The sequence below is a fragment of the Nycticebus coucang genome, chromosome 4 (assembly GCF_027406575.1).
Source record: "Nycticebus coucang isolate mNycCou1 chromosome 4, mNycCou1.pri, whole genome shotgun sequence".
Classification (NCBI taxonomy): domain Eukaryota; kingdom Metazoa; phylum Chordata; class Mammalia; order Primates; family Lorisidae; genus Nycticebus; species Nycticebus coucang.
Genome location: NC_069783.1, coordinates 27,180,503 through 27,195,820, shown reverse-complemented (window position 1 = coordinate 27,195,820; position 15,318 = coordinate 27,180,503). Strand labels below are relative to the sequence as shown.

At 50.0% G+C, this 15,318-nt stretch overlaps 1 protein-coding gene and 1 non-coding gene across 3 annotated transcripts in view; both read right to left on the bottom strand.

The window, feature by feature from the left end:
* The window catches only part of TOGARAM2 (TOG array regulator of axonemal microtubules 2), a 59,882-nt gene extending 45,325 nt beyond the window's left edge, over positions 1–14,557 (bottom strand). The window contains exons 1-2 of one of the 2 annotated variants that reach the window (XM_053589079.1): positions 6,781–6,890; positions 1,779–1,904 (exon numbers count right to left, since the gene is read on the bottom strand). The gene's annotated coding sequence lies outside the window, so the exon portion shown is untranslated. Of the gene's footprint in view, positions 1–1,778; positions 1,905–6,780; positions 6,891–14,520 lie in introns of those variants that run through there. The other variant, XM_053589080.1, reaches the window with a different exon arrangement.
* LOC128585142 (U6 spliceosomal RNA) lies at positions 2,997–3,103 on the bottom strand. Its single transcript, XR_008379886.1, has one exon. It is a non-coding gene; the product is annotated as a U6 spliceosomal RNA (small nuclear RNA).
* Positions 14,558–15,318: the final 761 nt, after the last annotated feature.

Here is a 15,318-nt window from a genome sequence, read left to right as displayed (position 1 = left end):
CCCTGACTGAGGGCTCAGTAAGTTGGTAGATTCTGGTGACCAGAATTGTTCAGCACGCTGCTTCCTCCACTCTTGGGCTCAGCTTCCCAGCCCAGGGAGTGGGGCAGCCCAAGGTAAGTGACCGTTGTCCACTCCTTCCATTAAAGCTATGGCTGCAGCAGTTCCCTGGTGACCAGCACCACAGGAATGAAGAAAGGTGACAGAGGGACTCACGTTTCAAGTTGTAAGGAAACAAAAGCTGAAGAATGTGAGCCCCCAGCACAGAATCCCAACTGCCCCGGGGCTCCACACAGCCCACCGAAAGCCAGTGACCCACCCCGTGTCCCCTGCTCCCACAGGAGCTGGGCAGGGACTCGACCTGCCCAGAGAATGGCCCGAAGGCGAGAGGGCAGGTGGGAGAGGACCAGAATCCCCCCACGAGCCCAGGGGCTGCCCTTCCCACAGCTCCTCCTGCTGTGTCAAGACATGACCCACACCTCCTTTGGGGACCCCTGAGAGACCCGGGCTCTAGCAGGCCAGAGTTCACGTCTCCTCAGACAGAGCTGGAGGAAGCATTAGTGCCCATGCCAAGGAGAAAAGTGAGGGGAAAAGGTGACAGAGTTTGCAAACCCTAATCTTTGAACCCCAAAATGTGTCCCCCAGAGATACACTCTCTGAAGAAAGGACTCAGGTCTAGGCCCCCTCCCATCTCTGTGCTGCTATGCTCCTGAATGCCCGGGTTCGAACTGCTGGAACACTGGCCGTGGGGTCAGACATAGCTGGGCTGGAACCCTACCCTGGCCCCTCGTGTATTCAATTGGGAAAGTGGTTTAATTCCTGTGAGTTTCAATTTGGTTTCTTCATCTGAAAAAAAGGCCCTAACAGAGGTCTTGATAGGATTAAATATGTGTAGAAATAATGTAGCTCCATTGGTGGTACACAGTAGTTACTCAGCCACGTCAGGCCTGAATCTTCCTCCTCCCTCCCTGGGGAGAAACAACCCCTCACACACACACACACACACACACACACACACACACACGTACTACGTACATATATCTGCAGCATCTTCCAAGTTATGATGGGCCAGCCCCCCATCCTACCCAGGTGACAAGAGACGCCCACCCCCTCGTGAGAAGTAGGCAAATGTGTCTATAGAGTGACAGGCTCAGACCAGATGGTGCCTTTGGCCTCCTCCAGTCAAAGCTGGGTCCATGCTTCTAAGTCAATGTTCACTATGAATGCCTTCATGGCATTTTCTTAGTTATTGTATGTGGACGTTTGTATTCTGCCTTTAGTAAGTTTTGCCTGGACCCATTCTAAGATGCACGGTAGGTGTGGCCCCACCCATTACCCTCCCTCCACCCTAACCTCCCCCCTCCCTTCCCCTTCCTTGGCCCTTTCCTCATAGTCTTGTGCTATAGTTGGGTTATAGCCTTCATGTGAAAGCTATAATTTAGCTTCATAGTAGGGCTGAGTACATTGGATACTTTTTCTTCCATTCCTGAGATACTTTGCTAAGAAGAATATGTTCCAGCTACATCCATGTAAACATGAAAGAGGTAAAGTCTCCATCTTTCTTTAAGGCTGCATAATATTCCATGGTATACATGTACCACAATTTGCCAGTCCATTTGTGGGTCGATATGTGCCACTTAACTTTAGAAACAGAGCTAGAAAGCAGCTATTATCATCCTTATTTTGTAGATAAAACAACTGAGGCTCACAGAAGTTAAGTAACAGGATCAAGGCCACAAAGATACTAAACAGAGGAGACAGAGCTGATGGTTTCCACTCACAGAGGTGGTAGAACATGGCGTCTCAGGACTTGTATTGAGAGTCAGCACAGACGAGGGTTAAATTCCATCATCTGCCAGCTGTGTGACCTCAGGCACACGATTAAACTTCTCTGAGCCTTTGTTTAACTGCAAAATGTAAATAATATCCATCTCACAAAGTTATTGAGAGTATTCAAAAAATACAAAAAGCATTCACTGGACTACATGTGACCCCTAGCAAGTTCTCCCTATAACAGTAGCTATTATAATATTCTTGTTTGTTTAGTAACTGTTTCAGATGTTTAGGAAGGGGGGGAAATGTCCCTTTTGAAAGGCTTTAGGTCAAGAAGCTGCAGAGGTCTGTCTGAGGCAGGGTGGCCAAACTCAGGTTGCCCTTCGTTTACTAAATGTTCTGGGATGAGCAGAAGCATTTTGGGCACGCTGGGACAGGACACTCAGAACACGTCAGTCCCACCTTGTAGGAAACTCTGGGAGATCCTTTCTTAACACAATAGGAGGCTAACAACAGGAGGCAGTTAACACTTCACCTTAGGACCTGCTAGCACAGAGTGAAGCAAGCACTTTTATGCCCAACACTGAGAAGGGTGGACAGTCCATTTGCAATAGCTGCTCAGTGTGGGTGTTTGGGGAGAGAAGTAGGGGGCTAGAATAGAGAGAGGAATGAGAGATCTGTGTATAAGTCTAGGGCCACAGCTTCTGAAACAGCCACCACGCCTCCACCCTCCCAGGGAATTCTGATAGGAGAATCAGTGCTGAAAAAGATCCCGGAAAGCCTATTGGTGACAGAAAGTTTTATTTAGGCTGCTTATTTTGTTGTTGTTGTTGTTGTTGTTTTTCCCTGCCCCCCCCCTGCTTTTTTTTTTTTTTAAGGTTAACGATCATTTACTTTTTTTTTAGACAGAGTCTCACTTTGTCACCCTCGGTAGAGTGCCGTAGCGTCACAGCTCACAGCAACCTCTAACTCTTGGGCAGATCCTCTTGCCTTAGCCTCCCAAGTAGCTAGGACTATAGGTGCCTGCCACAATGCCTGGCTATTTTTTTTGCTGTTGCAGTTGTCATTATTGCTTAGCTGGCCCAGACTGGGTTTGAACCTGCCCGCCTGGGTGTATGTATCCGGCACCCTAACCACTGAGCTATGGGTGCCATCAAGGTTAACAATCATTTAATGTATTGGCTTTTTCACTTATAAATGTACAATTCACATATACAGGGGAAAAAAGAAAAATGGCACACTTCATGAATTTGTGTGTTATCCATGCACAGGGGCCATGCTAATCTTCTCTGTATCATTCCAATTTTAGTGTATGTGCTGCCAAAGAGAGCCCTATTTCGGCTGTTTTTGAAAGATAACGAAGGCAAGTGACAAGTAGATCTGCCACATTTGGCCGTCCAGGTTGAGCCCTGTACAAGGTCATCGTAATTAGTGGGGTAGCATTCCCATTGCAGAAACTACAGATATGGGATCCTCTTTTCTGTGGGTTCCCATGTGTACCCATTAAAGAAGTTCAATAATTTTTCTCTAAAAAAAAAAAAGAAACTACAGATCTCTACACTTAATGTATTCTCTTCTGATAGATAAACCGGATGTCTGAAGAAAGAGGCATCTTTTTATAATACACAAAAGGAGCCGTAGAAGCAAGCTGTGGCCCTAGTGACAAAGGGCACATAACTTACATACAAATTTACGAAATTCAAAGTCTTCTGAACCTGCCCCCACTTCTATGCATCATGTCAATGCAAATAGAAATTAATCAGAACTTGTGCTAGTAATGTAACAAAATTTTCTGTAGCTTCCCCATCATTAAATTTCGAGCTGGAAGGGACCCTGGAGGCCGGCTAGTCTGAGGCCCAGAGAGGCCACACGACACATAGTCTCAGTCACTGTGGTGGCTGTAACACAGCACCACAGACCAGGCGGCATCAATAATGGAAATGTCTCTCTGATGGTTCTGGGAGCTCGGGAGTCTAAGATCAAGGTGCCCGCTGAGTCATTCCCTGGTGAGGACTTTTCCTGGATTGCAGATGGCTCTCTTCTCAGTGTGTCCTCAGGTAACAGAGAGAGGGTGCAAGCTCTCTGTTCTCTTCTTATTAGGGCACTAATCCCATCATAAAGGCTTCACCCTTGTCACCTCATCAAAACCAAATTACTTCCCAAAGACCCACCTCCTGTACCAACATACTGGGGGGTAGGGCTGCAACACACGTAATTGTGGGGAGGGAGCAGACCCCAACATTCCGTCTACAACACACACCCAAGGCCAGTCCAGGGGCCAGCCCCCAAAAGGCATCACACTAGCCACCAGCTGGCAAGGCCTCCAGCAGGGCTGGGAGGAAAGCTCCTTCTCCAAGGAAAGGCCTCCTCCATATGGTCCCTTTGGCCCTGCGGTGCCTGGTCAGAGCCATGTGGTGTGTGCTCAAGGACTAAGGCTGTTGGTGGAGCTAGAGGGCACTGCATCAAATCCTGCCAGAAATCAAACAGCTGTTGGCTGGGGCTTGGAAGCCTTTGGCCCACCCTGAGATTTCCATGTTGGAGGTACAAGTTATTCTTGCCCTTGATCACTCCACTACCCCTGGAATGCCTCCTGCATGGTCTGGCAGTTCAGTGGAGCACTCCTGCCCGATAGCCGGATCACAAATCTTCAAACTCTAGTTTGTGAGCACTTACAGATACCTGGAGCATCAGAAGGGCCCGGAAAGAATAAAGTATCTTTTGCAGTCAGGTTCAGCAGAGTTGTTTTGACCATGGGTCTAGCATCTGAATCTCTGTGACATTCCAAGAAAGGGCTCTAGGCAAAAGTCTCCCCAAGAAGCTCAGAAGACTTTTGACCCCAGCCCTCTCCTTTCCCCAGTGGCCCAGCAGAAAATCAACTCTCCTGGGAGGAGAGTTAAGTCTTGCCTGTGCCTCTCCAGGGCATGTGCTTGGTTTTCTCTGGGAAACATAAAGGGCTTCTGTGGAGGGCCATTTTTTTCTGTCCTTGTTTACTTGAAGGGAAATCCAAGGCTCAGGAAGGGATGTGAGTAGGGCCAAGAACATCAGGTTTTGAAACAGTGAAAAACTCAGACCTCCAGACAACAGCTCTGGAGCCTGGGTCTGTAACTCAAAGACTGACCACAGAGAAATAAGATGGAAGAGTGATTGGTCTCCAAGAAGAAGAACAGGGGAGAGGGAGAGAGGTGAGGGAGGACAGAGAAAAAATGTAGATCGAAAGCCTGAGCACAATGAGGCCCTGAGAGAGCAGAGGATGGACAGTAACCCTCGAGGGAGGAAGAAAGGCTGGGGCGGGCACTCCTGGTAATCAGAGAAATGCAAACAACGAGATGCTACAAACAGCAGCAAAAATTAAGATGAGAGGTGATACCGAGTGCAGGTGAGAATGCAGAGTGACAGGAAGGCTCACGTTAGCTGGCAATCGAGGTGTAAATGGGCACGACCCCTTGGGAAAGTGGTCTGGCTTCATCCAATACAGCTAGAGATTTGCAGACCCAATGCCCAGCAATTCTGCTCCTAGGTACCCACCCATAAGCAAATCTTGCACATGCGATCAAGTAAAGAAGCACAAGAATACTCGCAGTAGCCCTATAGATAACAGCCAAAATCAAAAAACAATCCAAAAGTCCAACAGGAAAATGGAAGAATAAGTCATGGTGTGCTCACACCAGGGAATATTCCACAGCAAGGAAAACAAACTACTGCCCTACCCAACACCCATAGCTGAATGCACAGCAGAACGTTTGGCGAAAGAAGCCAGACCCAAAAGACAACATAGAGTGTGGTTCTACTTATGTAAAGCTCCAAGGAAGACAAATTAAACTGAGTATTCCAGAAATGCATACATCCATGGAAAACATCATAGAAAAGCAAGGAAAAATCAGGGGAGTGATTAACCTGAGGGGAAGGGAGGCAGCTATGATAAGAACAGGGCCATAGGGGTGGATTCTGGGAGGCTACCAGCTTATTTCAAGCTGTTCATATATTTTATGCAGTCATAAATCTCCAAGTCCCCATGCTGGTGCGCTGGGTCTGGCACCCCTGAGGTGGTCCTGAGGGCAATGGGAGGATGCTGCCTTCAGAGGCAGGTCTCCCCGGAGCTCCCATCCCCTGCCTCATTCCCATTTCTTCCCATCTGCTAGGCCCAGGCTCCACCAGCTGAAACGGAGCCAGTCCTGGGAGCCAGGCAGCCTGTGACCAGGAGACTGCAGGGCCCTGTCCTGCAGGGCGTGGGGCTTGCCGGACTCAGGATAGAAATCATTGCAGGCCCCTCACGCTGCCGCTGGGGCCACGGTCAGTGATGCAGATGGAAAGTTCCATCAGGGCTCCCTCCCACCTGCACTCCCAAGGCAGCAGCGGCCCTTCAAGGTCCTCAGCTAATGTGGGTTCTCATGCTGGAGAGGGAGCTGGCAAAGTTTCTGCCCCAGTGTCAGGACACCAAAATGCAGAAATGAACAGGATAATCTCCACCACGGTTAAATTCCATTTTGCACATGGGCTAAACACCGCCTGCTCTGCCTGCTGTCCCCAGCTCACAAGTGGCACCAAGAGAGGCCCTATCCAGCCTCCACTCCACAGATGAGAAACCCAAGGCTCAAAGACGAAGTTCATGAGTCCACACAGCCTGTAAGAGGTGGCGTTGGAACTCAAACTCAGAGCAGGGCCTTCCAAGGCCCACACTGTCACGGGTACCCCCGCGTCCCAAAGCACAGCTCTGACCCCACCTCATGCTCTCATCCCTCCTGCAGCGTCCTCCTCAGCACCCCCAGCAGCACCGCGGAACAGAGCACTGCCCTCCTGCCTTGGCTTCCAGCGCTCAGAGACATGAAGGCCCAGAGAGGGGCCGAAACCCTCCCAGTCACACAGCCTGGCATGGTGTGAAGCCTTTGCTCACTGTGCCCTTGTGCCTACCAAGTCCTTGACCCTCCCTTCAAGAATTTCAAGGGTCCTTGACCTCCCCCACCCCATTCCACTCTCCTTCATAAACAGCCCAGTGGACATATCACCTCTCACCTCTTTGTCCAGAGCCCAAACCCCTCTCACTGGAGTAATCCAAGGTCCTTCCTCTCTCCGGAGACGATGTTGCCCATGGGTCCAAGGAGGCGAAGACAGGGCAGCCCCACACCCAGCCCAGCCCAGCCCAGCCCCGGCCCACAGCCTCCACTCTGGGCAGGTGCAGGGCAGCCTTGGGCCCTGCTGCTGGGCTGCTGGGCACTCCTGCCCTATGCCAGGCGCTCTGTGAATAAACAAGGCTGCATAGCAACCACTCTCTGAAGGAGCCACCACTCCCCATGTGGAGGAGAGACGGAGCCAGGAGACTTTTCCCCTTGGCCTCATTTCCTCTATGGCTCACTCAAGCCTGGTCACTCCCAAGTGGCTGGACTGTCCTCTGGGGCCATGGACACTGGAGAGAGAGCAAGCTGGGCCCCACTGCATGCAAGTGCATATCAGACTTGAGACAGGGATGTCATTGGCAGTTGAACCCCTGCTTTGTTCATGTAGTCTCTGGGCCCCACCTGCCTCTGCTCACAAGCTCTTCTAGAGGCAGAAGGGCAGACAGGGCGCATGTCTGGGCCTTAGCCATGGACAATCCTGACCCTGCTACTTCCAGCTGTGTGCCCCCTGGCCAGTATTTAGCCTTTCTTGACCTCAGTTTCCCCATGTATAAAATCGGTATTATAACAACAATGACTTGAGAGGGTTGCTGTGAGAATTACACAGGTGCATGTGACAGGCTTGTGTGTGATCATTCCAGTATGTGGTAGGCTCTCCGTTACCCTCAGAAATACTTGCATACCAGGAAGCCTGTGGCCTCCGCCCCAACCACAGTCCTCCACTCCAACTTTTTAAACTGTGAATCCCAGCAGCCCCCATGGGCTTCCTCATTGAGCCCAGGCCCTTTGTCAGAAACCCTGGGCTGGTATCAAGCCCCTCTTCACCCTACTGGTTCTAACTCTCACAATCTGGGAGCCCCGGGGAAGGAAAGCCTTGCCAAGAGCCACTTGCCCAAAGACACTAAGAATTTTCCCGGGTGGCTCCTCCTTGCATTCTGTACAAAGGAATCAGCAGGCATGTGGAGCACACAGGGTGGGCTGCTGCTGGGAGGCTCCCCACGCCCTGGGGCCTGGACTGCCGAATCTGCGGGGCGTGCTGTCACATGCACCTGTGTAATCCTCACAGCAACCCTATCAAGTCGTTGTTATTATCATACCCATTTTATACATGGAGAAACTCTTCTGGGCCTCTCTCCTCTGCCCTGAAGTGGCCACGGAAGAAAGGCCCTGGGAGGAGAAGCTGGCATTAACCAAGCTCCAGGAGGGAACAGGAGGGCTGGCCAACAAGCACTGAGAAGGTCCCCCGGCGCAGACATGGGCCCCAAGCAGGAAGTCACAGCTGATAAAGCGAACTGAACTCATGAACTTCCCCCAGCAGTAGTTCAGAAAAGAGGTGCTTCCTCCAAACCAGGAAGGGCGGCCATGTGGACTCTCTTGAGAAACAGGTGTGAAGATGCCCAAGGTTACAGGTGGAGAAATTGAGGCCAGGCAGTTACACAGCTCGTGGGTTAGAACTATTTATCAGTGGGAACCCAGAAACCGTGGGAGCAGATCTTGCTGTCCCTTAGCTCTGCAAGAGAGAGGGGGTGTGTGCACCTCCCCCAAAACCCATCCTATCATCTCAGCCTGAGTCAGAGCTTCTAGAACACAGATGCGAAGTCACACCCTTGCTGGGTGTTCCTCACACCACATGACACCCTTGGGGGAAAGGCCAGACCAGCACCAAGGCCAGCAAGGCCCACTTCAGCTCCCCAGCTCTCCACTCTGCCTCTGCTGGACGGTGGAGCATTAAGTGTTCCTGAGATGGCCCATGCCACACCCTGTTCCAGGTGCTAGAGACACAGGAGCGAGCACAGCTTGCCCTTGGGAACTGAGTGACGGAGAGAGCCTGAACAGGTAACGACATGCCCTTTCCATGTCCTGTAATAAGGGAGGTGTATTTTACACAGCCCTGAAGAACCAAGGCTCGGAAGCCAGATTGGATTCTGATCCCAGCAAGTGTCTTAGGCAAGAAACAAGCTCTCAGAGTCCCATTCCCTCATGTGCTCAGCAGGGAGATGGTAGGTCCTCTCTTCATGAGTGGCGAGAGTGACCCTCAGGAAGCACTCAGTGCAGCCACTGGCATGGAGCAGGCGCTTATTCAGGCTCGCTGTGACCATGAGACATGAGAGTGGGCCAGGGCCAGCAAGGTATGACAGCGACCTGAAACCTGGAGGTCAGGGGCAGGACAGAGGAGGGCATGACTGGAGCCTCAGGCCTGCGGCGGTGCTGGCAGCTGCCCAGGTGGGAAGGTGCTCACATGGCAAGTGAGCCCGGCAGAAAGATTTCCTGCAACTCCCCTAACGAGATCTCAGAAAAAATGGACTTGAATCTCTAGGCCCCCGGTAATTTGTTGTGATTTCTTTTATCACTCTAACAGGTGTCCTCAGACTTTTTTTTTTTTTTGTAGAGACAGAGTCTCACTATACCGCCCTCGAGTAGAGTGCTGTGGCGTCACACAGCTCACAGCAACCTCTAACTCTTGGGCTTACGCGATTCTCTTGCCTCAGCCTCCCGAGTAGCTGGGACTACAGGCACCCGCCACAACGCCCAGCTATTTTTTTGTTGCAGTTTGGCCGGGGCTGGGTTTGAACCTGCCACCCTCAGCATATGGGGCTGGCGCCCTACTCACTGAGCCACAGGCGCCGCCGTCCTCAGACTTTTTAAACAGGGGGCCAGGTCACTGTCCCTCAGACCGTTGGAGGGCCGGGCTATAGTTTAAAAACTATGAACAAATTCCTATGCACACTGCACATACCTTATTTTGAAGTAAAAAAACAAAACGGGAACAAATACAATCACACTGCCTCATGTGGCCCGGCGGGCCGTAGTTTGAGGACCCCTGCTAAAGAAATATATTCATACCTAATTTTGTCTCCTTTCTTAAAGAAGACACCCAAATTGTTTAAGCTTCAAGCCTCACAAAGCCTGATCAACCCCGGTGGAAGAGGAACAGACCCTCCCTCCCTGCCACGGCACCTGCCCCTCCTATTGTGCCTGCACAAGCCTGCCTCCCCTGCCCCCCCAAGCATGTAACAGACACCTGATGTGCATGAATTAAACTAAAGCATGGTACAGAACCAGCAGCCAGGAGGAGGGCTCTTGAAAGCAGCGGATAAGTAGCCCCTGCCATAGGACAGCCTTCCTCTGACCCCGAAAGCACTTGAGATCTCAGAAACCAATATTCTATAACTTTTAATGTTTTAGAATTTGTTCAGTGGAAGACTGTTAAAGTTTGAACCTGTTCCCTTAATAAAAATGTCCCTGAAGGTGCTCTTGGCCCATGCTGATTTGTAAAGTGAACAAAGCTGCCCCCAAGTCTAGCAATGTGAAGGCCCAGATATCCTGAACCCACTTCCCATTGCAAACTACCTGGACGTCCTGGTGAAAATACCCAAACAGCCTCCTACACATGTAGCTGGGCTCTTCCCAGGGACACACTGAGGGGTCTTTGCCCTGCTCTGGATACAGCTGCTCCTCTTCCCTCCCAGCCTTTGCGCTGTTGTTCCCTCCAACTGGAAAGCCTTTCCCAGGTCCCTCCTTACCCTTTTATGTGTACCTGTCCCCACCCCCAGCCAATGTCTGCCCCCTCTAGGGGCACCTCCACAACTTCCTTGGGCAAAGAGGGGTGCTTCCCTCAGCCCCTCTGACCCAGCACCCCTCATGGTAGCTCCACTCACTGTACCTACTCAGCCCACCCCACCAGCCACACAGACCTGGACTGTGAGCTCCCTCCCTGGGGCAGGGTCCACGTCTTATATCTCTAGACCCTGGCACTAGCCAGGGCCCACAGTAGACATTCAACACATATGTTGAGAGAGACACAAACCTCAAACCTGACCACTTGTGGGGAGTGGGGATGGTGAGCATCCCAAGAAGCCCCTTCCCCTGCAATGTTTGTTGCTTTTCCCAGGACCAGCCCTTGGCTCCAAGCTACAGACGAGAGTCTGGGCACCACGCGTTGTATGGCAGGGGACAGGCAGGGGCTGTCTGATGTTTAACCCAGGACCATCCCAGAGATGGCTGGAGGTCAGACCACATGGCCCGCTGGTGAGGACTCTGGGGAGATTGTCTCTGCCTCAGGTTCCCATTTCTCAGGATAAGGTGAACCTGACCAAGGATGCTCTGCAAGTGGCAGGGCCAAGGGTTCCAGACAAGGAGACAGAGAGCTATCTCCAGTCCTGACTCTGCCACAAACACTGGACTTCCAAGCGGGTATCTGTGAACCCAGGTGATCAGACACTGAATGCCCTCCAGGTCTTGACACCCTGATGCCCAGTACCCTGGGCACTGACACAGGCTGAGGAGAAATTCCACACACCCCCAGGCAGAGAAGCAGATCGTAGGAGTAAGCTAACACATCCCTAGAATGACACTTGGGATGACTCATCCTCTCAAAACATCACTATGCCTCCTACCCCAGCCACACACCCCGAGCGCAGCCTGGTTGGAGCCTGGGAGGCGCTGCCAATACCACAGACTGGGCAGGGGCTACTCAGATATGATCAAGGGCACAGAACAGGCTCTACCCAGCCAGCATCTGCCTCAGGTTGCCTTGTTCCTTGGGAAGTTCCTGGGAAAGTCCAAAATAATACATGCAACCTAAGCCACAGGATCAGAGAGAGGACAAAAGCAGATCCTTGACAACACAGAGGATGGCACCTGAGTCTTAGAAGGCAACGCAGGTAGTCAGCAGTCACGAGGTAATCAGCAGAAGCCCTGGGTCCAAATGAGAGTGGATTTATTATCAGGAACCATGAGACCCAAGGAAGTAGCATGACATTTTTCAAATGTTAAAAGAAAAAAAAACCAGCAGAATTCTATATCCAGCAAAAATATTCTTTAAAAATGAGGAGGAAATCAAGACTTTTTCTCTTTTTTAGAGACAGGAGTGCAGTGGTATAATCAAACAATCCTTCTGCCTCAGCCTCCTGAGTAGCTGAGTCTACAGGCATATGCTACCACACCCAACCAAGATCTTAGATGAAGGAAACTAAGAGAAGTTATCACCATTAGACCTATAAGAAGACCGGTGGGAATCTCCATCCCAACCGCCACCCAATTGTTCTATGGAGCAAATGAAAAATGTAGAAAGAAATGTGGAAAAAAGAAGGAAAAATAATCTACAACAAACCAAGTTCGGGGCTGGATGCAATGGCTCACACCTGTAATCCTAGAACTCTTGGAGGCCATGGGGGGAGAATCACCTGAGCTCAGGAGTTTGAGACCAGCCTGCACAAGAGCAAGACCCCATCTCTACTAAAAATAGGAAAATGAGTGTCATGGTACGCACTTGTAGTCTCAGCTACTTAGGAGGCTAAGGCAGGAGGATCACTTGAGCTAGGAATTTGAGGTTGCAGTGAGCTATGATGATGCTACTGCACACTACTGGGTGACAGAGGGAGACTCTGTCTTAGGAAAAAAGCAAAGTTTGAGACTTAAATAAAGCTGAACTAGTTTCTTGCCTATACCACATCTCAGGGTCTTTAATATACTCCATGTGTCATGATGTTCCAATAAAGGGTTACGCAATGAAGCAATTTCTAAATCTATACGATCGGCTCTGTGCCTGTGGCTCAAGAGGCTAAGGCACCAGCCACATACACCTGAGCTGGTGGGTTTGAATCCAGCCTGGGCCCGCCAAACAACAATGATGGCTGCAACCAAAAAAATAGCCAGGCGTTATGGCAGGCGCCTATAGTCCCAGCTACTTGGGAGGTACAGGCAGGAGAATTGCTTGAGCCCAGGAGTTGGAGGTTGCTGTGAGCTATGATGCCATGGCACTCTACCCAGAGTGACAGCTTGAGGCTCTGTCTCGAAAAAATAAAAATAAAAATAAAATCTATATGACCACATAGACTAGTTTTTTCATGCAATATTTCTTAAGACTAGAGTTTAGGCTTGGTGCCTGTGGCTCAAGTGGCTAAGGCGCCAGCCACATACACCTGAGCTGGTGGGTTTGAATCCACTCTGGGCCCGCCAAAACAGCAATGATGGCTGCAACCAAAAAATAGCTGGGTGCTATGGTGGGCACCTATAGTCCCAGCTACTTGGAAGGCGGAGGCAGGAGAATCGCTTGAGCCCAGGAGTTGGAGGTTGTTGTGAGCTGTGATGCCACAGCACTCTACCCAGACAGCTTGAGGCTCTGTCTCAAAAAAAAAAAAAAAAAGACTAGGGTTTTAAAAAACACACATTGCAAAAGTCTGCTGTACTCTGTTTCAGTTTCCAAGGCAACCAGTCCAGAATTTGAGAACAATCAAATAACAAATTTATCTATCAATTCAAATAATATTTTACTTCTGGGAATGATCAAGAAAAATCAGATTTCAAGAAAGGTGTCCAGATCAGTCAAGTCTATCTCCCTCTCCATGTGAACGTCCTCATCACTTGCCTCCTGAAAAGTCATCAGAAGCAAAAGAGGAAGAAAAGACAGTCCAAGGAAAAAATACCTCAAAGACGATATCCAACCAGACTCAAGGGTCAGGAGAGTGGGAATGTATCTTCCTACCACAAGGAAGTTGAAGATTACACACACACACCCAGACCCCACTGATCCTTTCTCTAGAAACTGAATTATCACCAAACACAAGCCTTTTTGAGCAATTCCATCCGTCCTCTGGAATGTGACTGACAAACAGTGATTCCCATCCATTACCTGAGGAGCCAGGCTCTGGGGGCGCTTTCACAGGCCAGAAGTCCCAGTCCTGTTCTACTGTCTCCAGGCCCGCTGGTTAGAGCCCTTGGCTGTCTCCCAGGAGGGAGGGGTGAGAGGGAAGGACACCCCATTCTTCTCAAGGAGACAAGCCAGGTCCGGCCACAGTGAGATCAGGCCAGTAGTCTCTAGGCACTGGCTCTGTTTCATGTGAATCAAAAGACAAGACTTGTTTCTCACTGTTCCCCTGGGTGACAGTTACCATGGATATAAATCAATTTTTGGTGCCTGTCAGTCATCAATTGACTATAAAGAACGCGTTCTCTCAGGGCCACAGTCAGGCAAAGACATACATGGGCTAGAAGGTGACAACAAGCTCAGGTCTGTGGACAGAGCAGACACAGGCAGGTGCCTGGCCCCAGGGAGCCCACCCTGGGTTTCTATCATGATGCACATGGGCCCATACAACACACACCACCAGAGAGAAGCAACTTGACCGAGGTGGACAGTGATTAACTCCCTCTTCCCCACATCACTATGCAGGATTAATACCCCCTCCTGATGGCTCATTTAATGACCAGAGCTACCACATAATATTTGCCCATCTACACACTTCAGATATTAGCTCATTTATCCTCAAGATAATCTTTGGGGTAGATATTCTTATCCACATTTTACAGATGAAGAAACTGAGGCTCGGAAAGGTCACTCAACTAGTAGTGGTAGTAAAAAGGTTAAAACCCAGCTTTTCTCGTTCCGCTGCAGTCCTGTCATATTGTCAGGACTCCTGGGATCTGGCCCAGGCTCTGTCCCTAGGACAAATCATTAAACTTCTCCGAATCTCATTTTCACATCTCTAAAATGAAAATAAAAATATTTTCTCCAAATCTTTGGTTAAAAGAAAATCATGTAAATGAAAAGGTAACCCAAATTTAGGGAAGAGAAGAAAAAAAAGAAAAGAAATTAACATTCATTAAGCACCTACTGTGTGCCAGGGCAGTTACTTACAACAGATTCTCTCCAACTCTTCAAGAAAGGTAAGGAAGGGCAGAGGAAGTCAAGTAGCAAAGACCTTGCAGTCCAAGAGTCTGGATTTCAACAAAGGTCTTTCTGGTTCCAAAACCTTTGTGTTTTGTGGTTTGGGTTTTGCTTTTGTTCTCCAAGATGTCATGGGTAGAAAAAATGAATGACCCATTAGCATTAATGGGGCCTCTTGATCTTCTACAATCCTCACTTGCCTCAGCTTCTGCACTTGGGAGAGCACCCACCCTGGACCAAAACACCCTGCCTCTGACTCCAGGGTAACACCCTCTACAGCTGCCCGTATCCTGCCAAGCAGCTACAGATGCTGGGTGGCCTGTGCAAAGCCCTTGACCTCTCAGACCCTGATACTCTCATATTTAAGAGAGTTAAAACCAGAACTGAAGATCTCTGTGGCAAATCCACCCCCCCAGAAGTGGCCTGCAGTAAAAACCTGGTCAAGCTCCTGAAGCCCAGCCAGAATCCTCCTGGAACCTCTCTGTGCACAGCCTATCCTAACATGTCATCATTAAACACACATGGACATTGTCCTTCTGTGAATAGTGGATGGCACAATCTTCAGTGAGACCAAAGAACAAATATCCTGTATTCCTCTCACACCGATCTTTCGGGAGTTCACAGGGCTGCCTGCAGATGGCCTTGTTCATCCCAGAGGCAGGGCAAGCTGGCTTCTGAAACAGACTACAACATCAGGGCAGAAGCAATGACTCCTAAGGACCCTTTACTTACACAGGGGAGTGCTTCCGCAGAAGTGTGTCCAGTACG